The sequence below is a fragment of the Phoca vitulina genome, unplaced genomic scaffold, assembly GCF_004348235.1.
Source record: "Phoca vitulina isolate PV1807 unplaced genomic scaffold, GSC_HSeal_1.0 scaffold7, whole genome shotgun sequence".
NCBI lineage: Eukaryota > Metazoa > Chordata > Mammalia > Carnivora > Phocidae > Phoca > Phoca vitulina.
The window spans coordinates 2,328,348-2,354,913 of record NW_022589710.1 but is presented as its reverse complement, the minus strand read 5'-3'; the positions used below and the strand labels follow the sequence as shown (position 1 = coordinate 2,354,913).

Sequence of the window (26,566 nt, the reverse complement as noted above, 5' to 3'; positions counted from 1 at the left end):
ATTGGCCTTGATTCTTTGCCTTTATGCCTGTCCTTGGATCTTGGCCCATCAATTGATTATTTCCTATTCCTTTCTGGCATCCTCTACCTCTTTCTGGAAGAAAAAAAAGAAAAAATCTTCCCTTCTACCTACACCATTTTCAAGTACTTCATCTGAGAAAACAAACAAAAAGCCTTCATTAGCTCTGCTAATCTCCCAAGCTCCCAGACCAATCTCCCCTGCCCTCACACCAGCCTTCCCTTCCTGCCTTCCCCCTGATTCCTCAGCCCGCTCTACTAATTTCAGTCTTCAGCATACCAGTGAAGTTGCTATCTCGAAGATAATCATTTAACTCCTAAAAACAAAACCCAATAGCCTTATTGTGGTTCTTAGTCTTCTTAGCTTCTTGGATACATTTGCCATTGCCCAAAACCTCAATTCTCAAATTTTTCTCTTCTCCTGACCCTGTCACTCTCCAATCTTCTGAGTTTCTTCCTATTTTCTTGACATCTATCAGGTTTCCCTTTTTGGCATGTCTTCCTGTTTCTGTCCCTTAAATATAGCTTTTCCCCCAAGGTCCCATTGTTAATCCCTTCTCTTCTCTCTCCCTATCCTTTTTCAGGTCATTTCACTGACTCACAAGGACTGGCTAGCAAACTTGTATATCTTCACTCTTGAAACACAAGCTAGATTTCTATTCCACTTTGTGACCTACAAACCTGGTGTTGCACCCAGGTTTATTCTTAAAGGAAGACTAATAGTTAAGAAGGTGGACAATGATGAAAGGGCACTCCAGGCAGAGCAAAGGTAAACAGTTAAGAAAAAATATAATTTATTTGTAGGTCACAAGCAATTAGGTATGGGTAGACTGGGGTAGTGACAGAAATTTATAAAGACAGGAATCACAAAAGGTTGCAAATATCAAGCTAAGGATTTTGACTCAATCCTGGGGACAATGGGAAGCGATGGGGAGATTTTTAAGTATAACCTTTTAATTAAGTCATACATACAGAAAGATGCACAACTCATGTTTACAGTTTAACGAATTTTCACAAAGCAAACACACCTGTGTAGCCAACACCTAGAATGAGAAAGAAAACACTCCCAGAACCCATGCAAAGTTTTTAAGCAGTGGAAATATATTATCAGACTTGCATTTTGAAAAATCTTTCTGGTGCATTGGAGGAAGAAACTGGCAGAGAGATCATTTAAATGGTAAAGGCAAAAAATCATAGGCTTTAAAGTAATGACATTGTAAATGGGGAGGAAGGAACATGCTTAGAGATATTTGAGAGGCACAATCAGTAAGATAAGAGGCAGTCTTTTATTTATTTTTTTTTTTAAAAGAAGAGGCGGTCTAGGGGTGCCTGGGTGGCTCAGATGGTTAAGCGTCTGCCTTCGGCTCAGGTCATGATCCCAGGGTCCTGGGATCAAGCTCCGCATCGGGCTCCCTGCTTGGTGGGGAGCCTGCTTCTCCCTCTCCCTCTGCTGTCCCCCCTGCTTGTGCTCTCTCGCTCTCTCTGTCAAATAAATAAAATCTTTAAAAAAATAAAATAAAATAAAATAGTTTTAAAAAAAATAAAAGAAGAGGCAGTCTTTTAATAGGCCATTATGTCCATAGGGTGCTTAATCTCTGGTTCTTTGGTAAAGACCTTATTTAATCCAAAGAGACAGAACTGATAGGATGTGTGCCTTGTATGTGTAGAAGATATGCATATACAAGATATAGAGAGAGACAGAGAAAGAGAGATTTATTATAGGGAATTGGCTCATACAGTCATGTGATTGCAGAGTCTGAAAAGTCCCAAGATCTGTAGTCAGCAAGCTGGAGACCCAGAGAACCAATGGTATAATTTCTAGTCCAAGTCCAAAGGCCTGAGAATTGGAGAGCCAGATGGCATAAGTTCTAGTCTCAAGGCAGGCAGCCTGAGGACCCAGAAGAGCTGATGTTCCAGTTTGAGTCCAAAGGGAGGAAAATACTGATGCCCAGCTCAAGAAGTCAGGTAGGAGGAGTTGCCTCTTACTCGAGGGACTTCATTCTGTTCATGCCTTCAACTGGCATGAGGACCACCCACATTAGAGGTGACAATCTGCTTTACCCTGTCCCAATTTAAATGTTAATCTCATCCAAAAACACCCTCCCAGACACACCTAGAATAACGTTAGACCAACTATCTGACACCCCAGGGCCCTTGCAAGGGCCACATAAAATTCACCATCCCAAACCCCTCTCTGCTGGTTGTTCCTTGAATGAGCACTAGAAGAATTGGACTCTGTGACTTTCTTCTTACACTCTCTCTGTTCTGACTTCATTTCTGTTTGACATACTGTTTTCTTAGATGGTCTAGCAGCCCTTTTCTCTCTTTAAAGTAACTTTCAATAACTCTTCTCTTGTCCATGTTGCATAGATTTTTTTTAGCTTATTTCTACATCAGTTCCCATAATTAGAGAAAGCATATTATCCATCCACACTCCCAAACTACTTCTATCTGCTATATTTGCCAAATGTATAATAATAATACTTTTATTTGTATTATATAATAAGGGACAGGCTAGATAGAAAATGGAGTAATACAAGGATGAAAACAGAAGTGGCTTTCCTTGGCTATAAATCAGTTTTTAACGTTTTTTTTCTATGAATCTGAACAGGTAAAAATAGATGTATTCTATTGCTTCTACTTTACTATTTTTTTTAATCACTTAGAGCAAATGTATTGTGTTGTACATATAGTTCTCTTTTACCTAAACATTTTTCCCTCCAGCTTTATTGAAATGTAATTGATACACAGCATTGTCTAAGTTTAAGGTGTACAATGTAATGATTTGATATATGTACCTAATGTGATAGTACTTCTATTTTAATTGTCTGTTTATCTTTAAATATTAAATATTGAATTTTTTTAAGCCAAATAAACAGTATGTGACCTCAGCTGCTCTCTTTTTATTCGTGTAGTTTCAGAAGACTTCTTATTTCTTCCTGGTAAATTTTTAACTTTTATGGTGCCTAGAAAAAGTTCTGGAATGAAACATTCAGTGATGGCCCGTTCTGGAACACCACTCTCCTTGGTTGCCTGGCTGCTTATCTGATCACTCTTTTTTAGCTTTCTCCCTGCCCCCTCCTTCCCACTCCCTAAATATTCATGCCCTGTAGGCATCTCTCTTTGGCATTACCTGTTCTCATTCTATGGCTCTCCTCAAATAACTAATCTACTCCCATGGCTTTAACCATGTGTTAGTGTGAGAAGCAGAAGCCAAGACTGGAGACAAAGTGAGAAAGGAGTTGGTAGCGGCTGGGAGAGCCACAAGACTACCACGCCATTCTGACCCTAACTGAGAGACCAAAGGAGAGTAAGTCCTAGGCTGCTGTGTAATTCTGAAGAGTATTTGCGGAGGTCACCAGAGTCCTCAAACCAAAATCTCTTATCAGAGGAGACCCTATCTCCCTCTGCACAGTGGCATGATCTGGGAGTGGTCCATGGGAAGGCTGGCCTCCTGCGAATACAGGAAGGATTTCATGTGTGGCACCTGGAGCCATCGGTCAATTATGCTGCCTACAATGTCTTTTTTTTGCCTACAATGTCTTTCCTCCACCGCCTCCCAATTCCCAAACCCTAATAGCCAGCCCTAGCTTCTATTCTAAGCATTAGAATAATAATTTTGATTGCCACCAATTACCTTCAGCTAAGCCCCCATACGAACCTCACTTATGTGTACCACAAATCATTACTGAGTTCCTGTTATACACCAGACTCTGTTTCATCTGAAGAAACTCGTAGACTAGACAGGGAGATAAGCATGTAATAAATAATTACAAGTCATTTGTTCTTTGATTGTGTGCCTGTTGTATTCCAGGCACTGGGACAAGGGCTGGAGATACATAACAGTCAATAAAACATGGTATGTGCCCTAAGGAGCTCACAGTCCAGTTGGATAAGTCAAACAAATAACCACATAATTACCATACGGTGTAGTAGGAAATGAGAAAGGTAAAAATCTACATCTTGAAGTATAAATAGGAGGTATCCAATCCACATGAATAAGGGAAAGGTAAGGGTTTTCTAGGTTCTCAGAACAGCATAAGCAAAGACACATTAACAAATAACAACATGAACTACACGGTCTTATTGTTGTAATTGGCTATTTCAATAATTTAAGTGAGAAATAATAAATACCTGAGCCGAATGTTTGTCAAATGAATGAAGGGCTATGAAGTGAAGAAAGGGGGTATGGGGAAGATATTTAAGAGACACAGTTGGGGGAATTTGGCAACAGACTGGATATCTGGGGGAAGAAAGGAGTGTTCTCAATCTCAACATGTCCAACACCTGTCTTACTTCCAGTACTTCACCTCTCCCTGATACCACCGTTCACAAAGGTGCTCTAGCTGGAAAGCTCAGTCAGATCCTCATGCAGAGCCAGCTAAGCATACAATAAATGCATACTGAGTAAACTAATTAATATCTGTAAGTACAGAACACGACCTGGCATCATTGCCAGTCTTATCAGCATTCTTAGCTACAACCACAAAATCCATTCTGGCTAATTTAAGCAGAAAAGGCATTTATTAAACAGTATCATGTAGCTCACAGATTAAAAATGGGAGAGCTGGAGAAAGACTGGGGGCCAAATTTCCAGGAAGAATGTTCAAGACCAAGACACAGAACTAGTCTGAAGAGCACAAGGCGGCCGCCACCTCCAGTGCTAAGTGTTAAGTCACCGATCTCGACCAGAACAGCTCTTGCAGCCAGCACCAGGGCTGTGTCAGGCGGGTGGCCTTGCCAACACCGCTGCTGTTGCCACCGGGAAAACTGGGCACCACCCACGCGGAGACTGTTTCCCTCGGCTGCTCACTGATGAAGTCTCGGGCAGGTGGAGCCCACTGGTGGAGCCTGGGTCACTCGCCTGAGTTGCTGCTGCAAGAGAGACTGTGGAGTGTGGGTTTTACCTTCAAAGTCAGAATTTCTATGATAGAAAAATGGGGATCTTAATGTGGAAAATTCTTCAAACATACAAAGTATTCAAGCTATACTGGGCAGCCATACACACGATGTGCATAGTTTCACTTACCTTGTGATTTTACTTAAGAATCAATTTAGGGGTGCTTGGTTGGTTAAGCATCTGCCTTCGGCTCAGGTCATGACTTTAGGGTCCGGGGATCGAGCCCCACTTTGTCGGTCGGGGTCCCCACTCAGTGGGAAGTCTGCTTGTCCCTCTGCCACTCCCCCTCCTCCTGCTCGCTCTCTTTCTCTCTCATAAATAAATAAATAAAAAGAATTAATTCAGATCCCTATTAAGGAAAGGCACCAAGCAGACTGTCCAAAGTGAAAAAGCAATAGCCCCTGTCTTGAGGCACACATTTCAGAAGCTGAGACCCCCTTAAAGAGGGTGGGACTCTTTTCCGCTGCAAATAAAGGCAGTCTCACAAGTGCTGGCTGCAACTGCTACGTGATATTGCTTTAAATAAATGGCGAGCCAGGCCATTCCGCAAAAACATTCTCCTTTTCCAGGCTTACCAAGCTGGCTGACAATTGCCTCCATTTAGTGGGTTCCACTTTTATCTTGGATTGGATAATCGTTTGTTTTCTTCTGCCTTCTTCAAATTGAACCATTTGGGAGTGCTGTGTATCATTCTGTCAGCTACCGCTGCTAGTTTTGGAATAAGATTTGCTCAGATGTTTTATACTCTAAACCAGTGCTTCCAGTAGAGCACTCTGTGATGATCGAAATGGTCTATACCAGTGTTGTCTGCTCAGAGGCCACTAACCACAGGAGACTCCTAAAACTGGGCTAGTGCCACAGTCGGACCGGATTTCTCATTTTATTTCATTTTAATTCCTCTAAATTGAAATTTGAATAGCCACATATGACTAGTAGCTAGCAAATTGGACAGCATAGGTATAAACCTTAAAGGTTCAAAAACTGACTTTAAATATTCAAAAAATTATCCTAGGCTCTTCAATCCCCAACATTCTTTCCTTTACTTCTCTTTGTGCAAAATACTGCTATCCCTCCTACCTAGGATTGGGTCATTTTCCTTTTTTAAAAATGTCATTGACCGTCTTGACACAGACTTACATAACTGTCTTCTTTATTGGAGTCTGTCAGAACTGGACACAATCCAAGTATATAAAATCAGGATGATCTAGACAACTGGGTAAAGGCCTCCCTGATCCATCCCAGTCTCCACCAGAATAAGAATTTAGTGATTAACAGTGAGATGTGATTAAACAAGCAAATTTTAGGAAAGGATATATATATATGTTTTAACAATAGAAAGGCAGATAATGCATATCAATTACACATGTGTCTTTAAAGTCTAGTTACAGGCAAAATGGACACAATACTATTACTGCAAATATGAGTCACTACAATTGTAGGATTAGCCAAGTGATCTTAATGAAAATAAATGGATAATTATGAAACCAAACTAATTATAATTTATGTTTAAAAAAAGATTGGGGGCGCCTGGGTGGCTCAGTCGTTAAGCGTCTGCCTTCGGCTCAGGTCATGATCCCAGGGTCCTGGGATCGAGCCCCGCATCGGGCTCCCTGCTCCGCGGGAAGCCTGCTTCTCCCTCTCCCACTCCCCCTGCTTGTGTTCCCTCTCTCGCTGTCTCTCTCTGTCAAATAAATAAAATCTTTAAAAATAAATAAATAAATAAAAAATAATAATAAATAAAAAAAGATTGAAAACCACACCAGCGCAAGTCAACACTTTATCAGTATTGAAGCAACCGTCCTACGAAGTAACCATCACTCACACACATGCTCAGCAGGAACCTGCTACATTGCCAAACAATGCATAGCAACCTGACTTCTTACCAGAACACAGATATTTTATTTCGTTTAAAATGACAAAATTTGGGGGTGCCTGGGGAGCTCAGTTGGTTGAGCATCCAACTCTTGGTTTTGGCTCAGGTCATGACCTCATAGAGATCACGCCAGATCAAGCCCTGTGTCAGGCTCTGTGCTCAGTGGGGAGTCTGCTTGAAGATTCTCTCCCTCTGCCCCTCCCCTCACTCCTGCATGTGCTCTCTCACTCAAATAAATCTTTAAAAATTTTTAAAAATAAAATTACAAAATGTTAGAACTCATTTGAGAGGACAGTTAAATTGAATACAAATATACCATCTGCATAAATTGTGCATCATTCACCTAGAAAAATTGAAGGAAGGGCATGCTTTGCTTTAGATTGGTTCACAGCCCAAACAAAGCACTCTCACACTTTGAGGATCCCTGCTCTAAAGAGGAACACCATTGAATTTACAGTCTTTGTTCTCTGACACTATGTTCCCCCATTTGGGTCATGGTCTCCAGAATTTAAATGGATAAACAAGCAGATGAGATATGTAAGTGAAAGATTTGTTTGACCCTCTGAAATCTAACTTCTTCTAGTCAACAATATGGACTACTTGTAGGCATTCACCCAGCAAGTCCTTCCAATGCTTGGAAATAGAGAAGAGTAAACCAATAAATTAATTTTAATGTGTCACATCATCTTTGTGAAAATCCTCAGAAAATTTTTGGTGACACATTCCTGATAGATTCCAAGATAAACTGTTCATATAGTACAAATACCTTTATACAAATAGATTGTAACCTAACATGATGTCTATATATAAAAATCTGGATAGCCACATGTCTAGAGGGACCACTCCTTATACATTCACATGTAACATAACTTCCAGCTTTGGAAGTAGACACAAGCAAATCTTTTGCTCCTCTTCCATCTACGTTCAGATTCTACAGCAGTAATCTCCAAAAAGAGGTGCACATACCTCTGGAGACTCTGCAGTAATTCAATGGAATTTGGGAACAAGATATTAGAACACATGCTTATATGTATATGAAAAATAAGAAATAGATTAAGGTTACTAATATCGTCCACACTAGAGCCCTCACTTGGCCTGCACGTTAGGTGGTCACATGGGTGCACATTGCAAGATGTCTCTAGAAGGAAGTGGGGAGCTCCTGATACTGAAGAATTGGTTATTGGCAACCTAGCCCAATCTCTGCTTCTAAAATCCTCCAATCAATTGTAATTTACATGTGTTAAGTGGAGTTAAAAGTTATTTTATCTTCATTAGTAGAATCTTAAGCACCAGAGTCTACTTGTTAAAAGCAGCCTCTAAAGCCAAAATGGCTAGTTTCAAATCCTGCTTGACTTTAAACATTTTTTCAACTTGTCTCTGCCATAGTTATCTCATCTGTAAAATGGGAATGAAACCTAACTCAGAACGTTGTTATGAGATGAACTGAGGTAATATTTGCAAAGGGCTTAGAACAGTTCCTGTAAATGGTAAGCACCAAATGAATCTTTGGTAGATAAATATGTACTCAGGAGATGAGGAGTGTCCATGAAAATATTCTGTACTGCAGAATTCATTGCAGGTTCACTGGTTATCTTATGGCAAAACATTTCAAGCTCTTGTCAAACTTAAAGATGAATTATATAGTTTTCTTTTACAGAAAATATATGATCCAAATTTTCTGTTCTGTGATGTCAAGTGCCCATCAATAGTAAACCTCACACAGATATTAAAAGAAAACAAACCATCCAAAAACTGATATGCCCCATCAAGATAAAGGTGATATTTTATCATTGAGTAAGAAAGCAACTGTTTCTTTTTTAGTGCTATGGAAACGCTTCTGAAAACAGGTGTTTAGAAAAGTTTGTATCATTGTGTGACTGTGCAAAAATGATATGTCATCCATTAACATTTTTATTTCTTCACACACACACAAAAACCTTAGAAACAAATTTTCTAACCCCTTTTTAAAAATCTGGAGTTGCACTGGAGTTTGGAATTGTTTGAAAAATTATAAATGCAACAAATCCCATTTGTACTTTATATTTTTATTTATTTTTAAGTTGTATTTATTTCATCTTTGTCACATTCTTTTCAAATTTTACTTTTATGTTCATTTTATGCCATTATATTAGTGAGGAAGAACATGTATACAATTTATAAATAAAAGCTATAGGATAAAAATATTTCTACTGATATGGGTGCATGATAAAGAAAAAAGACTACCATTTCATTCTCTAGAAATGGTTATTGCGACAGAAATTTGTATATGATTGATCTTAATCCTCACAATAGCTCTAAGAGATAGGTACTTACATTATTCCTATTTTACAGTATAGGAACCTAAAATTAAACATTAAATAATTTCCTCAGAGCCATAGAGCATGCAAGTGATTAAATCAGGATTGGAAGGCACTTTGATCTGGCTCCAAGGGCATAATGATGACCATGCTGCATTGTCACTTTCCTAAATACAGAGCAGAGGGATTATGGTGATATTTTGCATGGCAAAATAACTTGAAAAGAATAATAGCAGAAAATTGAGATTGGTTAACTTAAAGAAAAGATATTTAACCATATTTTGGTTATACATGTATAAGCAGTCTTCAAATTTCAAATGGCTTTTGCTCTAAAGTTGGAAATATAGACTTTCTGGGAATGTAGAATGCATTTTCTTCTAGAAACAGGATTCAAGATAGTGGCTGAATTTCGGGACTATACAGAATCCCATTTTCTCATAATATGTCTGAATTATTAGACACTAGCAATGAAAAATAGAAGAAAACCAAACTTCTGCAATGTCAGCAATTAGACACACATACACACACACACAGAATATTGCCACTTAAAAAAAATATGTTCTAAAGGGCTGTGATAATGCATAAGGAAATTTGTGCATGTTTTCAAAGGAAGAGTTCCTCATTTTCATAGACTTCAGAAATTAATGTCAATTCTTCACATCACTTAATTTAACTTCAAAGTATATAAATTTAATTTTCTTGATAGAGGTGAATAGTGTTCTCTTATTTTTTTTTTTTAAGAATCTATTTATTTATTTGAGAGAGAGCATGAGAGAGCACAAGCAGGGAGAGGGGCAGAAGGAAAGACAAGCAGACTTCCTGCTGAGCAGGGAGCCTGAGGTGGGGCTCGATCCCAGGACCCCAGGATCATGACTGGAACCCAAGGCAGACGCTTAACTGACTGAGCCACCCAGGTGCCCCATTGTGTTCTCTTATTTTTATCAGAATTGATTATGAGCTTCGCAATGACATCTGTATACCCATGAAAAAGCATTGTCTTCAGTAAAATTAGCTGGGGCATGCAATGGAGAAAAGATAGGAGCGTGGCAAGTACTTATTCAAACCTAGTCCCTGTGGTTCTGCTAGATGCACATTGTGTCTCTATAACGTTGTTTAATGTTTTTGATGACATAGGCCCTCCTTCCCCCAAAGTTGCCAGAAGCTCAATTTGGCCCAGGACAGTTTGGTTAATGGGTGGTAGTGAGTGGGATGGATGGACATCAGGTGTCATGATGGAGGGATGTCATGTGTCATGATGGATGGATGTCAGGTGTCTACTGCAAGAACAGCCTCAAGGTGGCTTTGAGAGCAGTGACTGACCAATGCCCAAATTATGAGTCCAGAGTTTTTAATTCAGGAAGCACTTAAGATGCAGCTTTATTCTTTTTGGCAATGAGTTAAATGAGTAACCTCCACTGAGAGAAGTATTTAATCATTCCTTGAAATCTTCCAGGATTCTCTAGCTCCAAGAGGAAGAACATTAGAATTGGGATAGTTTTTCAGAGACCAGGTCACTCTCCTCATCTTTAACAGAAACATATTTATTTTCTGTCAGCTTCCCTAGATTGCTACACTTAGAAAGGCACCGGCAATGCCCTCTTCTTTCTTACACTTTTAAATTCATTGTCATTTAACTTCTTGGTCTTCATCTTCTCCAACCTTAAGAAAGGGCATTCATTGATATTACTTACCTCCTTGTTCTTGAAATTCTCATCTCCCACTTAACGCTTCTCACTCTCCTCCTACCTTTTAAAATGCTCCATTTCTGTCTTTCTCTACTTGCCACACTTCTAAATTTAAGTATCCCTTAACATTCTTCTTTCAGCTCTATTTTTTTTACACCCTCCCACAGCATGTCACCCAAACACAACTTGAACAATTACCACCATTGAATAACTCCCCAATGCATATTTCTTCATTCCCACATTTATACGTCTTGACCACTGAAGTCCCAGGACTCCATCAAAGCCTGATAGTAATTCAACTTGCAAATCCAGTAGATTCTAGTTCCTCAATGATTTTCCCTTCCAATCTCTCTGTCCAGTCCCATTGTCACCTCAGCAATTTGGAAGCAAACATTATTTCTATCCTGAGCTGTTGGATAGCAACCCAAATACTCTCCCTACTTCCAGTTTTCCTCTATGAATTCCTTTTGTTTGTGTTTTTTTGCCTTCTGCAAGCATATTCTGATATATAATGTCCTTGTTCAAATACACTTCATAGCCCTGAGAAGGACCTAGCCATGATGTGTTGAAAACCTGAGCTAATAAATGTGTGCTGTTTTAAGTTGCTATATATGAGGTGGCTTGTTACACAGAAGTAGAAAACCAACATGGTAGCTTATCTACCCCAGAGTGAGCAAACCAAGAAATGAGGTAGCCATGATGCTTTTTTGTTGAAAAATTATGCAGTCTATTTGTGAGAAGTCACTAAATCCCACCCACACAAGAAAAAAGAAATTAGGCTCCACCCCTTGAAGGGAGGAATATCAAAGAATTTGTGGATATATTTTAAAAACACCATAATGACTGTAATAATTTTTTCTTATTTTTACTATTGCTAGATAATAACTTGTTTAATAAAAAAAAAGCAGGCAGTATTTTTACACACATTTTATAGATGAGGAAACTGAAGCACAGAGAAATTAAGTAATTTGCCAAGGTCACAGCTAGTAGTTGGTTGTGCTGGAGACCAGTTGCAAAATCTTAACTCCAGGGCCTGAGTTCCTAGTCACTATGTTAATTTTAGCAATGCAGTTAAAAATATGCCTCATAATGAAATCCATGAACAAAATAATAAAATACTGGTCAATGAAAATAAAAATAAAATTTACTGAATTCATAATTAGTTCAATGACCATTTCTAGAGATAACCAATTAATGACTAATTCAAAGTCTACCTGAAAGGGAAATTATAGCAGTTTGTTTAAAATTATATCATCTACAATTTCCTCTAAAATATTTAGCCTTGAATATCAACATCAAAGGCATGCTTACCAAATTAATGAATGGCAAGAATTGTGGAGTCTTAAAAAGTATGTCATAAGAGAAACAATTGAACAATTAAAGGGCCCAGGAATATCTAATTTAGAAAGAAGATAAAAGGAGAACATATATCCTGACTTGAATACTGAAGAGCTGATATGAAAAATTTTTTTTTTATTTAGTGTTGTTTCAAAGGCAGAACTAAAATAAATAGATAGAAATTGTGGGCAGGGGTACCTGGGTGGTTCAGTCAATTAAGCCTCTGACTCTTGATCTCAGCTCAGGTCTTGATCTAGGGTCGTGAGTTCAAGGCTGGGCGTGGAGCCTACTTAAAAAAAAAAAAAGGTGTCGGCTGACTTCCAATCAATACAAGAACTCTGACCATTTTAGTCACCTCACAGCAGTCCAGAGCTGTTGTAGGAGGTGGTAACTTCTGAGTCACCAGAGGAATTCCAAAAGCAGCTGAATGGCCACTCGTCAGATGCCATAGTTAAGATCCATTTAGTAGGGGCACCTGGATGGCAGACCGGTTAAGCGTCTGCTTTCGGCTCAGGTCGTGATCCCGGTGTCCTGGGATTGAAGCCCCTGTAGGACTCCTTTCTTGGTGGGGAGTCTGCTTCTCCCTCTGCCCCTCACCCTCCTCGTACTCTCTCTATCACTCTCTCTCTCACTCTCTCTCTCAAATAAATAAATGAAATCTTCAAACAAACAAAAAAAAGATCCATTTAGCAGGTGAGAAGTTGGAAAAAAAAAATATTTCTAAATCATCTCCAAACTCAGTCTCCTATGCATCCTTGACTCTTCCCTAAACTTCACTACCCTTGTTTGGCCTATTAAACTATGCCCTCCAGCCAAGCCAGCTACTGGCATTCCCCAGAACTACCTTGCATTTCTTGGCTCCGTACTTTTCCCCATCTTCTTCCCTTCACCTAGGCCAACTGTTAGCATCTTCTGTGATTGGCAAAATCAGACCCATCCTTGAAGACCAAGTAAAAAGCTATCACATCCCTGATGCTGACCCCAGGAATTAATCTAATTATCCTCTTCACTTCCTTAGCATTATGTTCAGCTCTCCTTAGCATTATGTTCAGCTCTCTTGTATGGCTTGACATTCTGTCTTGCATGAGACATTTTTTATAGCTATCTTAATTCCCTATAAAATCGAGAGCTACTTGGAGGCAAGGACCATCTACTACTCATTCTCCACTCCTATTCAGTTTTAAGTATGGCTGCCTATCACTGCCCTGGTAATGAATGCTTATTAAATTGGATTGACACAGTTACTGCATGAAATCAATAGTGATATTGGGAGGATAATTTAAACACATTTTCTGATTAAATGTTACTTCTATAGTGGAGTGTTTGTGCCTCTCCTTCATAGACCCCACTAATTCTTTTTTTTTTCCTGCCTGATTTTTTTAAATTGTGGTAAAATACATGGCATTTACCACTGTAAGCATTTAAAAGTGTAGTGTACAGTAGCATTTAGTACATTCACGGTATTATACAACCATCACCTCTAGGTAGTTCCAGAACTTTTTCATCATCCAAAAAGGAAACCCCATACCCATTTAACAGTCACTTCCCCTCCTCCCCTCCCCCCAGCCCCTGGCATCCACTAATCTGCTGTCTCTACCCTTAGCTCTTCGAAGCTCTGACACAAAGTCTTGAACTAAGTGGTTATTCAGTAAATATTTGTTGAACTTAATTTGAATAAAAAGGCACACCCAGAAAATATACACGCTACCAGAGAAATAAACAGCAGGAGAGATCTATTTTTGAAAGTATAAATTATTTTTATAGGATGCTGTCTCTGAATATAACATGCTATAGAATAATGTTAATGATTTTGTCAAACAAGCAATTTGAAATATAATGTTCTATGTTAATGTTAAAACAAAACAAAACAAAACAATTAATGTGCTAGAAAAACATACCAGAAATTAGTTGTATGAAAGTATTTTGGAAGAAGGTCTTTCAAAGTCTGATTTTGCGATGAGAACTTCCTAACTCCCTCCAAAATACATAGGAATGTTTAAGATGACAAAAAGACATCTTTGGAGTTGGTCTTTCTTCATTTTTAAGATTTTTATTTATTTATTTGAGAGGGAGAGAGAGCAGGAGTGGGGAGGGGGGCAGAGGGAGAGGGAGAAGCAGACTCCCCACTGAGCAGGGAACTGGACATGGGGCTTAATTTCAGGCCCCTGAGATCATGACCTGAGCTGAAGGCAGACGCTTAACCAACTGAGCCACCCAGGTGCCCTTAGGAGTTGGTCTTTAAGAGATATTAGGTTTTCCATATATTCTTCACTGCAATAGCTTTTTTTATAATATTCAAAATACTATCATGTTTTTATTTTGCCTTCTTAAACCATTTTAAAGGATTTCTTTTTGATGTGTTTGTGTGATTTCTGGGAGTTGGAGGATGCACAGGTGAGGTCCATGCCAGTTGTCACTTCCAAGCAACAATCCCACTGAAAATTCTGGCATTAGTTTGTAATCTCATCTATTAGTGGTTACAATAGACTGAGTTTGGCCCATGAAAATGTTCCTTTATCTCAATTTTTCTCTTCTTCCGTGGTAGCAGGCTTACCTTTATAATTTTATGATATTTTTGTACTCCTGCTGCTGGAGAATCCACTGCTATATGCCTTAGTTTCTTCACCTAATAAATTAGTCACATAGATCTTATAACTTCTGAGAGGAACTGTGCATTTTTTTTTGTTCAGTGCTAAGAGCTCACTGACTGAGGAGGGTTTTCCACAGCATAATGATGTACAAATGACAATTTAAGTTAATTAAATTCAGTGACATTAAACTCACCATAAAACTCCCAATGTGTACAAAATGACTCATTTCCAACAAGCCCTATTTAATATCATGAAATTGTAAAGGTTATGATTTAGTTAGCTATTATTCCAAAGAATCTTGAGGCCATAATTAGAGTATTTTTTTTTCTGTAAAAGAAGACTACTTTGCTGTCATGATTATTTTTACTTATGCATTCAGGACATTTCTTAAGTCATGTTTTATTTCTTTACGTGTCACAGGGAAAAAATGGAAAGAAGGAATTTCTCAAATTACCCGAAGTAGAAATAGAGTAAATAGTAGATACATAAAAGAAAACAGATGAGGGAGAAACATCTTTCAAAAAGCAGCACTGAGTGTTGACTGGAAGATATAGCAAAAGTCTTTTAGCTAGAGGCAATGTAAATGGGTACTGCCTTTCTGGGACTTACCTTGACAAGGGTCTTAAACATGTACATGTCCTTTGTGTTAGCAATATCCCTTCTTGGAATTGATCCTAGGGAAATAATTTGAAAAGTGGGAAAAATATATGAACAAGAATGTTCATGCAAGTGTTATTTATAATGGATATTTTAAAAGAAAACTAACCTGCAAACAAAATAAACATCCAAAGATAGGGGACTAGTTAACAAGTTATAGAGCGTGTATTTTATTAAATACTAGCCAGTCATTACAAATGATTATGTAGCTCTATATTATCTTCATGGAGAGAAGTTACAACATAATAGTGATAAAAGCAGTTTACAGAACAATATGCACAGTATGAATCCATTGTAATTAAATATATATAAAAATACACACAGGCACACATAAGAAAGAAGTTTTGTAAAAATAAACAATGCAATTTTAACAAATGTTATCTCTAGGTGGTGCATTTATGTAGGGTTTTTTTTTTTATCTTGTTTGTTTATATGAACTTTTGAATTTTGCTACAATGATCATGGATTTCTTACATAATTTGAATGCAGAAAATACAAGCAATTTTTCTGATTCTAAATTCTAATATGAATTACCTAAAACCACTGCAGTGTTCTAAAAGACTATATAAACTGCAAAAATAATGAAGGTGGATAGGTGGATAGGTGGATGGATGGATGGATGGAGAATTGATTGCAAATAATAGCATTATTGCAGCTCTGCTATTACTCACACAAAACCACCTTATTTAAGAATGTTTGTACTGGAAAGTTCTCCTGCTAAAAATATTTTAAAATAAAATGGCTTTTTAATTTTGAATGACCTTTATTTTATTTTCAAATTCAATGTATTTTTATATAAGTTCTATTTTATAAAGATACGTACAGTGAGCCCAATTTATTTCAAACTAAATGACATGGCTAAGTGATTTTGATGCTGTCCCTTTCAAGGCTTAGACTGGAAGATGATTAAGCTAGATAAATAGCTTTTCTGTGCTTATGTTTATGCCATAATTCCTCTAAGTATATGTATTAGTCAGCTATTGCCACAATATTGCTGCATAACAAACTAGCCTAAAAGTTGATTGCTACAAGAACACACATTAAATGCTCATGGATCTGCAAGTGACTATGGCTCAACAGATCAAGGCTAGTTTGGCTGGGAGGTTATGCCTCAGAAAGCAAGATGGCTGGACTTGGCTCTAGGCTTTGGATTGGGTTCGGGTCTCATCCATTGGTGCTTGTTTTGGGATTCGGGATAAAGTAGCAGCAGCTACCTGGGGCATGCTCTTCTCACGGCAGATCACTGGAGCATGAAAATCAAGCAAAATTATAGTATAGTATTCTACAGGATGAAAAATATCTGTCCACTTTATTGGACAACTTTAGAGCAAGTCTATCTCCAAAACAACCAAAATCAGTTGGAACATTCTCCAAAAACAGAAGCTGGTTTACAACAAAAGAGAAGCAAGTCATAGAAAGGTGTGCTTTCCCTCTTTGATCTGGGAGGGTTCCTCTAGTAGATAAAAGGAGAAATGCAAGTTACACATGCTGTATTTAAGTCTCTTTGGGCAAAAATTAAGAGTCAAGGACATCACTAGAAAAATGCAATCATCCTTCCCTAAGAGCTCTCATCTCGGGCACCATGGCGCCTGCCATTATAAAACCCTTAAACACACCCTCACTTACTCTCTCCCATCTAGCCACCAGAGTTCTCCAACAGTCCCATATGCCCCTTTAATCCCCAGTGCTGCGTAGGTTATGTTGTGTCATCCATAACACAAATAGAAAGGATGACATATTTTCTTGAGACCTATCTGAATATGCCCGATGATACAGATAAGAGGAGGCAGAAAAGTCAGAATACAAGTGAGTAACATAGAGACCTATCCTGTCTCATGAGACATGCAGCATGGAAGGGACCTTGGATTAGTTCTGGTAAGCATAACAGAGTTGTAGAGGATTATGGAAAGTAATCTGCATGAATTTGAATTCTTGCCAAGGAGAATTTGTGCTTGAGGTGAGACTACTATCTAACAGTGTAATTAAAGCCTTGAAGTGGAAAGCTGGGGGAAGTGAATAGAGTCCTGCCAATTTTGCTGAGACCAGTCCTTTTGGAGGCTCCTTCCTCTTTCTCTTTTCCTATGCAAGAGCACCACAGGGTGATGACGCTCTGAGTCACTGTGAAGAAAATGAATTGTCAAGGTATTTAAGTGGAGGGTGGCGGTTTGTCCCCATCCTACCCCTCTGGGCCCCAAACTGGAAAGATATTAGTTCCTGTCCAAACCATCTCACTTCCTTTCTTTAGTTCCTGAATATAATATCAGAATATAAAAGAAAAAAAAGCAAAAAAAAAAAAAAAAAAGGACTATCTTGTTCAGATACTTCCTGTCATCTTTGCCTCAGTGTATATCTGCCAAATTAAGACCAGCATTTACCTGAGTAAGGTAGTTTGGGTTTTTTTTTGTTTAAGTTTTTAGGAAAGGGACACTGTGGGCAAAATTCTATAAATAAACTTAAGGGAAGAAATAGATAATTTGTTATATAGGTCATGCAAAAACTCATATGAAGCAAACCATACATTCAATGTGGTGTTTATAAGGCAGGGACTTTGTGCATTTAGCAGCTGTGCTGTTAGTGGGGAGGGCTAGCCAGGTTTTAAAACTCTTGAAGGTTTAATCCTAGCCTGGAGATAAGAGAGTTATCTGGTTAATATTTAAGTTGACAATAAATAGAGAGATGCAAAAAAAAAAAAAAATGATTAACAAAGAGTTTGGGGATCAAAATGGGGTAAATACATCATATGTACTATCCCGCTGTAATTAAGCCAACAAAAATAATCCGATGTTAACTAGGTTTTCATTATTAAATAAAGCTTAACCATTATAAAAAGTGATATACTTCTTTTTTTTAATTTTTTATTGTTATGTTAATCACCATACATTACATCATTAGTTTTAGATATAGTGTTCCATGATTCATTGTTTGTGCACAACACCCAGTGCTCCATGCAGAATGTGTCCTCTTCAATACCCATCACCAGGCTAACCCATCCTCCCACTCCCCTCCCCTCTAGAACCCTCAGTTTGTTTTTCAGAGTCCATCAAAAGTGATATACTTCTAAAACTGCCACCTGAATAAGACAACTATTTCTTATCCATTGGAGCACACCATCTTGCCTGACCTCTCAGCAGTATTCAACACAGTTGATCACACCTTCCTTCTTAAAATACTATTTTCTTTGTTCCAGAATTACCCAACAAATCTCCAGCCTGGAAGTCACCTGTGATAGCTCTTCCTCCTCAAGATCTCTTAATGCTGTAGCTCCTTGGGAGTGAAAGTGGGCTTTTCCCCCCTTGACATTCTACGCTCCTTCTATACACCAGCATCAAATATCATCTGAACACCAAGGGCTCCCAAATATCTAATTTCCAACCAGATCTATTTTCTGATCTATTTTTCCAAACCTGTACACTATCTATTTGACTATTCCACTTGGTTCTCTGACAAGATCTCAATCTCATGTCCAAAATGGATTTGTTAGTTTTCTTTCCTAAATTTTCAACTATATGAAATATGCGAGTGACATCGCCATTTACCCAGCGGTTTAAGGAAGCAAATAAGGACTGTAGTTAGTTTCCATCCTTACTCCCAATCTGTTAGTAAACTTCATTTTTCTCACCTCCAGCACATAGTTTAATCTGTCACCTTTTCCTCATCTTCCCAGTTGTAAATCTTATCTAAGCCACTTTCATCTCTCTCACCCAGACTGCTACAATAGTCTCCAAAGTGTTTTCCTTTCCTCTACTCTTGATTTATTTCCACCCATTCCCCACATAGTGCAAAGTGATCTTAAAATATAAGCACGTCCCTGACACCCCTCCACTTGAGGAACTACAATGGGATTAATAAAATAAATCCTGAAGGCATCGCATGAACCTATTCCTCAGGGCACACCATTCGCCTCTCACGAATTATGCTCCAATCACTCTGGTCCTTCATCCACTTCGGTGATGGCATCAAACCCTCTCCCCACATCTGGGTTTCTGCTCCTCTGTTCCTGCTGTTTCCACCTAGAACACTCTCCCCCAGTCTTCCCTCACTAACTCTGGTTCGTCCTTTACTTCCCCAGAGTTTCCTTGACAAATATCCTTTTCCCCAAACCAGCTTAGGTTCCCTTATTATATACTAACCTCTTACTTCATGGTATGAATCACAGTTTCTAACTATATATAAATTTGTTTAATATCTTTTTCCTGCATCAGACTCTGAGGTCACTAGGTCAGGAATCATATTTGTCATTTTCAAACTTCTGCATCCCCAGTGTCTAGAATAGTGCTGGGCATATGATTAGTTTCAATAAAATTTATACAATTTCATGGATTAAATTTTTTAAAAATTAAGCTGGTTTCATAAACAGTCTCCAGGTAGTTATCCCATTTATTGTTTATAAAAGGTACACAATATTTCATCAAATATGACTAAATTATTATTAAGCATGACCAGATTAATGTGATTAATTAATTAAATAGGGCCAAATAAATTATTAAATTATGACCAATTATTAAATATGACCATATTAATAAATATGACCAAACCATTTCCTGTTTCCTGAGAAATATTACCCATTTTTGCTATTACAATTAATGCTGCTATGATAGAGCTGTTTCCTTAAAAGAAATTCACAGAGGTGGAAACCATAGGGCTATAGTTTCTGAATATTCCCCCCCACAGGATCATCAATTTTTCTTGGAAAACATTATAACACATGACAGTACCCCCAAAATGACTGATCTTGAATAATGCAGTCATACTTTTTAATGCTTATCAAAGAAAACATACCTACTCTATGTGAACTCCAGTCCTACAACAAAGTCTCCCCTTGCGGATCATATACTCATTTTATGAGTCACAACAGTATTGACACTAGTAAAGTCTAATTTCTTATAAGTCCTAGGAACATTTCCCATTATATTTTATGTGTGGTAAAATTATAATGACACCAGGATGTCTCTTAGGAAGACATATTTATTCTGAATATGACATCATAAATCTCATCTAGAGTCAAGGCTTTTAATTGACTCAGCTATCAATTAAGTAATAAAATGATTTGTTCTTTGAACTTGTAACTTGCAACTAGAAACTCATTGCCTTTATTCAAGGATAAATTATGAAAACTTGAATTAGAAACATGAAATATTTTTCAGTAAGATTTCTAAAAAAAAAATGAATCTGAAAAAGGATTTTCAAAAATACCTTTTTTCTTTAGAAAAAAATGAATATATTATCGAGTGGGAATAGACATAGGACAGAAAGTGGGCAAAGAGGTAGTCCGTTCAGAGCCCACAGCATCCTTAAAGCCAGGGATCAAGGCTCTAGCAAACAGAATTGTGATTTTATTCTAGAAAGAGGTCTGTTTTGGACCAGGTCTAAATGAGGAGTGCTGTGATAGGGTGGGTCTGAATCTGATCTGGTCCAGTTAGCTTCTGGACAACTGGGACATTTCCGTGTCCGGTGTATTGGGGCTCTTTAAAGATGCACATAACATGGTTCCCGGGTTCCTGTTTCAAACAGGCTCAAGCCCATCCCTGGGGCTGCACTCAATTTTTCAGAGACAATTACTTCATGAATGTAGCTGTTTCTTTCTTCTCTCCCTTCCCTTGTTTCAATAAATAAATAGGCATTTCCCCCCAGGGCCCACCATGCTAGACACTCTAGAGGATAGAAAGAAGATTCGGGCAAGTCTCAAGCCTCGAACAGGATGGATTAGACCTGTGCAAAGATACTTGCATGGTGTAAACAGACTGCAGTAAGACACAGGTTAGCGAGTTCAAAGACGCCTCTGGCAGTTGATGAAGATTTCCAGAGGAGGCATTGCAGACAGCTCAACAAAGAAAGACGGGTAGGATTTAGGTACACAGAGATGAGGCCTGGCGATTGGAGGAAGAAAGGGCATCTGAGCCAAAGGAAATTTCACCTTTATTTAAAGTGCTTTTTGTTTTTTCCCCGTCTTTCTTGGCTGGGTGGCCCCGGACGGTGCTTCTGAAACTTTAATGTACAAACGAATTACCTGGCAGTCTTGTTAAAAGGCAGATTCTGATTCGCCAGGTCTGGGGTGAGCAGGAATCTGCATTTCTTGTAAGCTCCCAAGTAATGCTGAAGCTGCTGGTCTGAGAAGGGCAGTCATGCTTGTTTGTTTGTTTAAGATTTATTTATTTATTTTAGATAGAGAGCGAGCGAGAGCAGGAGGGGCAGAGGGAGAGGGAGAGAGAATCTCAAGCAGACCCCCCACTGAGTGCAGAGCCCACGTGGGGCTCAATCTCATGACCCTGAGATCAGGGCCTGCGCAGAAACCAAGAGTCTGACGCCCAACGGACCGCGCCACGCAAGCGCCCTGGGAAATGCAGCTAAAGTTCTGGGCCCACGTTCCTACAATGAGGCAGCAGCAACAGACGTCATAGGGCCGCCTGGGGCTGAGCAGGTCCTTTGGGCCTAAAGAGCTTCTGGGGACAGAGTAGCAGGAGCTTCTTTCCCTGTGGCTGTCTTGGGAGGGCGATGGGACCAGAACATACAGAAGAGAAGGAGCTGCTGTGTGTCACAGAGGAGCCCCCTCCATCTCAGATATGAATGGATTGCATCATTCTCTCCTCTAAACTAGCAGCACAGAAGCTGGGGGAGAGAGAGCAGCTCCATGTGGTCACTGACTTGCTTGTGTTCTGGCAGAATAAAGGACTCTCTGTTAGCTCAAAGCCTAGCCGCTTTGCTGGATCTTGGTGGAGACAGTCACTTTAAACCAAAAACAGGTCTTTCGAAAACATTGCTGAAATAAAGGAAGGAGTCATTAGGATGGTTCAGTCTAACAGACTCCGAACTTAATACAACAAACCCAAGTTTGAGTTAAGGGGGAGTTCCTGCTGCAGCGGAGTGTGATCAAAACAATCTTAGTGTATATATATATTTTTTTCTGCTGAAGACTACTCTTCAAGACTTTTAATTCGTGCAAGTCAAGAGAAAAGAGAAGAAGAGTCATACTTGGCTATTTGTGATAGAAATTCAGAACTAGTCACTGTTTAGATTTATCTGTATAATGTCTTACTAAATCGAGCCCTAAGTTCATAAATACAAATGCTGAAATCTTTAAAGTGTTAATCTATCCCCTCCCCCCTGCCTTTTCTTTGGAAATATAGTAATAGGTGAAAACACACTAGGATATCTGGACAGGAGAAGGTAAACCAATTTTAAAGCATTTTCTATGTATGTTAAATTGTTTTTTGTGAAAACAGGAATGTTATACTGCATCTGGGGAGATAAAATATGATTGCTTGTAGCAGAGGCCATGCTTCTAAGAAACAGCTCAGACTGGAAACTCAAAACACATTCTGGGTTTCCCCCACCCATTTTTCTTGCAGTTACCAAGATGCGTGGTCAGGAGATGAAAGCAGTATTTATTCAGCACTTGCTGTGGGTCAGGTACTGTGCTATGTACATTACACATGTGTGCCCTTTTAATCCTCCAATGAATACCATACGTAGATGGTAATATGAGACAAGAAATCTGGTATCTAGAGAAGTTGTAGACTTTGCCCAAGGTTATATAGCAAGAAGGAAATGAAACAGAGGTTCAAACCCAAATCTGTCTAAAACCAATCCCTTGCCCTTTCTACCATGGCGTGCTGCTGAACATCAGATTGTTTTATGTTTCTCGCTGAGGACAGTTTGCTTCCTCATGGCAGATATTCTTATTAGATGTTAAGTTACATCTAAAGTCCATGGGGTTAGTGACTGGTTAAACTTAAAGACCTCTAAGATCCCTCCCAAACGTTCACATTCCCTCCCACTGCCATGCCTTTGCACATGCTGTTTTTAAATTCTGCTTGAAATTCTCTTTGCTTTTTTTTTCCTTACTAATTACTTCATATTTCTCCTGCAGACCTCAGTTTGCGCATTATTTCTTCAAGAAAGTCTTCCTTTCCTTTGTCCACTATTTCTTTTTCTTTTTTATTGTGCTTTACTTTACTGTGCTGCACAAGTAATGTGTTTTCTTACAAACTGAAGGTTTGGGGAAATAGCAAGAGAACTAGAATTAGAAGTGGAGCCTGAAGATGTGACTGAATTGCTACAATCTCATGATCAAACTTTAATGGACGAGGAGTTGCTTCCTCTGGATGAGCAAAGAAAGTGGTTTCTTGAGCTGGAATCTACTCCTGGTGAAGATGTTCCTTGCATGATGCCACCCTCTGGATCAATTAATTGCTACTTTGCACATTTCATCAATCAGGCATTGGGCAGCTGTCATTGTAGCCCCTCCTACAGCTGCTGCGCAGTCAAATATCCCTTCCGTGGCTGGGCAGTCATAGCCCATATTCTACAGAGTCTGGATGATCGTCATCTCCTTCCTGGCTGAGCTTCTGGAGATGCTGCAGATAGGCATCAGCGTGGAAGGTGGTCATCTCCTCCACGGAGGCTACTTTGGGCTTATGTAGTCTCATTTGCTTATGCAGTGCATATGCATCAATCAAAGAATGTACCCTCGGGCCAGGGACATGCTGGCATACTTGGGACTGTAGATGTCAACGGGGCAGCGACTGCCCGCTGTCCACTGGGTCCTCCGTTTTCCAATTCCATCTGTTCTGGAGCCATGGTCTGGATCCAGCTTTTTTCAGACTCAACCCCGGCTCTGGTTCCTGTTCCTTCCTCACTATTTCCATTATATACTTTTAATAGCCCATACCTTTGATTGTGAAAATTATCACAGATGCAATTTTATCCTTATGCAGGTGTTCAGAATAGCAGATTCCTTCTTTCTGGAGGTCAGCTATTTGTCTCCTGTCCCTGATGATGCACCTGAATGGAGACAGCTGGTAACTGTTTGTTGATGGGCTTCTGAGCTAGGCATTGGATGAGGGAAATTGAAGATTTTTAAGACTCATTCCCTGCACTCAAGGAACTAACAATCTGATTGGAAACACATGGCTAATATATATTGATTAGTAAATTAGGGACAGAATATGTACCATGGCAACTCAGTCAAAAAAGGAGGACTTCAATTATAAACCAGCTAGAATCCTGAACGAGTAAAACCATACACCAATACTAATTGTGTGCATAACAGAATAGGGTCCCTAGCATAAGCACCCAAAGCCCATTTCAATGCTGTGGGTCTCCCAGATCCCACCATATCATGTCACTAGAAGTGACAGGTTTCACTCCCAACTGATACTACATGCAACAGCCACAGACATAGCCCTAGCCTGGGGGTGATTCTGTTATTGCCAGGGTAACCATTAGGAATAGCAAAATAATATTGCCAATATTCCAGGGACTATGGCCAAGAAAAATGGCAGTGTCACATGGATCAACCTAAAAGTTGAGACTTCTTGAATTTCTTACCTGAAAACACATCATCAGAACAAAGAATCTGAAAAGCTCTTAGCTACATTGTGTAGAATTAAAAAAAAAAAAAATACAGACTTTACTAGTCTTGAAGACATTGATTGATGATGCTAAAAGTGATGGGCTGTTAAAAATAGTTACAATGCACAATTTCCTAGATCAAGCTGTCTTTGTCCATATCAGTTCATTCCATTTGTTATGTAGACAGCCCTTCCTTCTACAGCCCCGGGCAACCTAGGGCATCTAAATCTGTGGGTGTTTTAGGTTGAGGTTGGCACTAGGCATTATAGGTTTCAGGAGAACTCTAGGGGAACACAGTTTTTTCTCTTGAAGCAAGGTTTTGCCATGTGATCTGGTGTCCTTATGACCATGAGTATACTTGTGCCACAAGAGAAAACTGCTTTCATGATTCTCTTTTCTATTCCAGACTATAATTGTAATTTAAAAGTCTGTAATTTGGCATCTAGATGACCTATAAGGCATTTTTCAGTTTTACGGTTTCACAATTAGACATCAAGAGAAAAAAAAACCCTAACTATTCTTGCTCTCGTGTGTGGGATATTTCTGTAACCAGATGCAAAAAACTGGTAACAATGCTTCTTGGAAAGGGAAACTTTCTCTTTACTGAGACTTTTGGACTGAGCTTTTTTTAATATGTATTATTTACTACCAATAATAAAAATTATTTAAAAAACAAACACAATAAAATTTAAGTAGACAAAGCATTTTACTTGGAAAAGAACATGTTTATATCCTGTTTATATCCTTTAGAAACGTTTATATCCTGTTCTTATTCTTCTTTACAATTTTATCATTATTGTGATTTTTTAGAAAAAATTCTTAGAGGGGTGCCTGGGTGGCTCAGTCAGTTAAGCGTCTGCCTTTGGCTCAGGTCATGATCCCAGGACCCTGGGATTGAGCCCCGAATCGGGCTCCCTGCTCAGCGGGAAGCCTACTTCTCCCTCTCCTCTCTGCTTGTACTCTCTGTCTCTCCTTCTCTCTCTCTCTCTCAAATAAATAAAATCTTTAAAAAAAAAAGAAAGAATTCTTAGGGTCTGTGGGAGGTAAACAGAAGATTTGGATGATATAAATTGCTATATAATCTGCAAATATTTGTAACTACCTGTTATGTGATAGGTCCAGGGCTAGGTACTTCCTCCTTTCCATAACTTCTGGAAGGCTTCTTGTGTAAACACCCAAGCATTTTTTTTTCTTTGAGAGTTCTGCATGCATAAAATGCTTCCCATAGACAAGTGGTGGTTTGTTCTCCATGAATGTAGCAACCAAGGAACTCACCTGCTGTGACAGTGATCCAGGGCACGGGGTAAGTCCCAGGTGTCTCACTGAGGCAAAGACTGGACTGATGACCTGCAGGTGAGACAGAGGGAGCTGTACAGAGGCTGGGAGTCATTTTGAGTGACTGGCAGTAGGAACAAGTACAGAGATATCTTAATTCACAAAATTATCCAATTACCCAAAAGCTGATTCCAAAGATTTGTCGATAGAATCCCGCACACAGTAAAAGGGCTTGTTAAATCAAAGAAGCTTCCTGCTTAAGACAACTTTTGTAAAGCCGTAGAACTTCTTTGTTTACATTCTATTTCATATAGATATGTAGGTAAGAATAATGCTTTGTATTTGCTTAAACTCTCAGTTTTCAAAGCCCTTAGGCAGACCTTATTTGTCTGAATCCTCACAAAACCGCTATGAGAATCGTCGGACAATTTCATACATGAGGAAAAGGCAGCTTCGAGGTGGAGCCTCTTGCCCATGGAAACCTAGGTTTAGACCAGGACCTGGGAGTCCCACCTGTAGGCACTCAGAAAGCCCCACCACACGCCTCTCCAATTACAAGCAGAGTACATGTGACTTTGTTAG

At 39.0% G+C, this 26,566-nt stretch overlaps 1 pseudogene; it reads right to left on the bottom strand.

Moving 5' to 3' along the window:
* Positions 1-262: 262 nt before the first annotated feature.
* Positions 263-26,481, bottom strand: LOC116632581 (annotated as a pseudogene).
* Between the last annotated feature and the right edge of the window lie 85 nt (positions 26,482-26,566).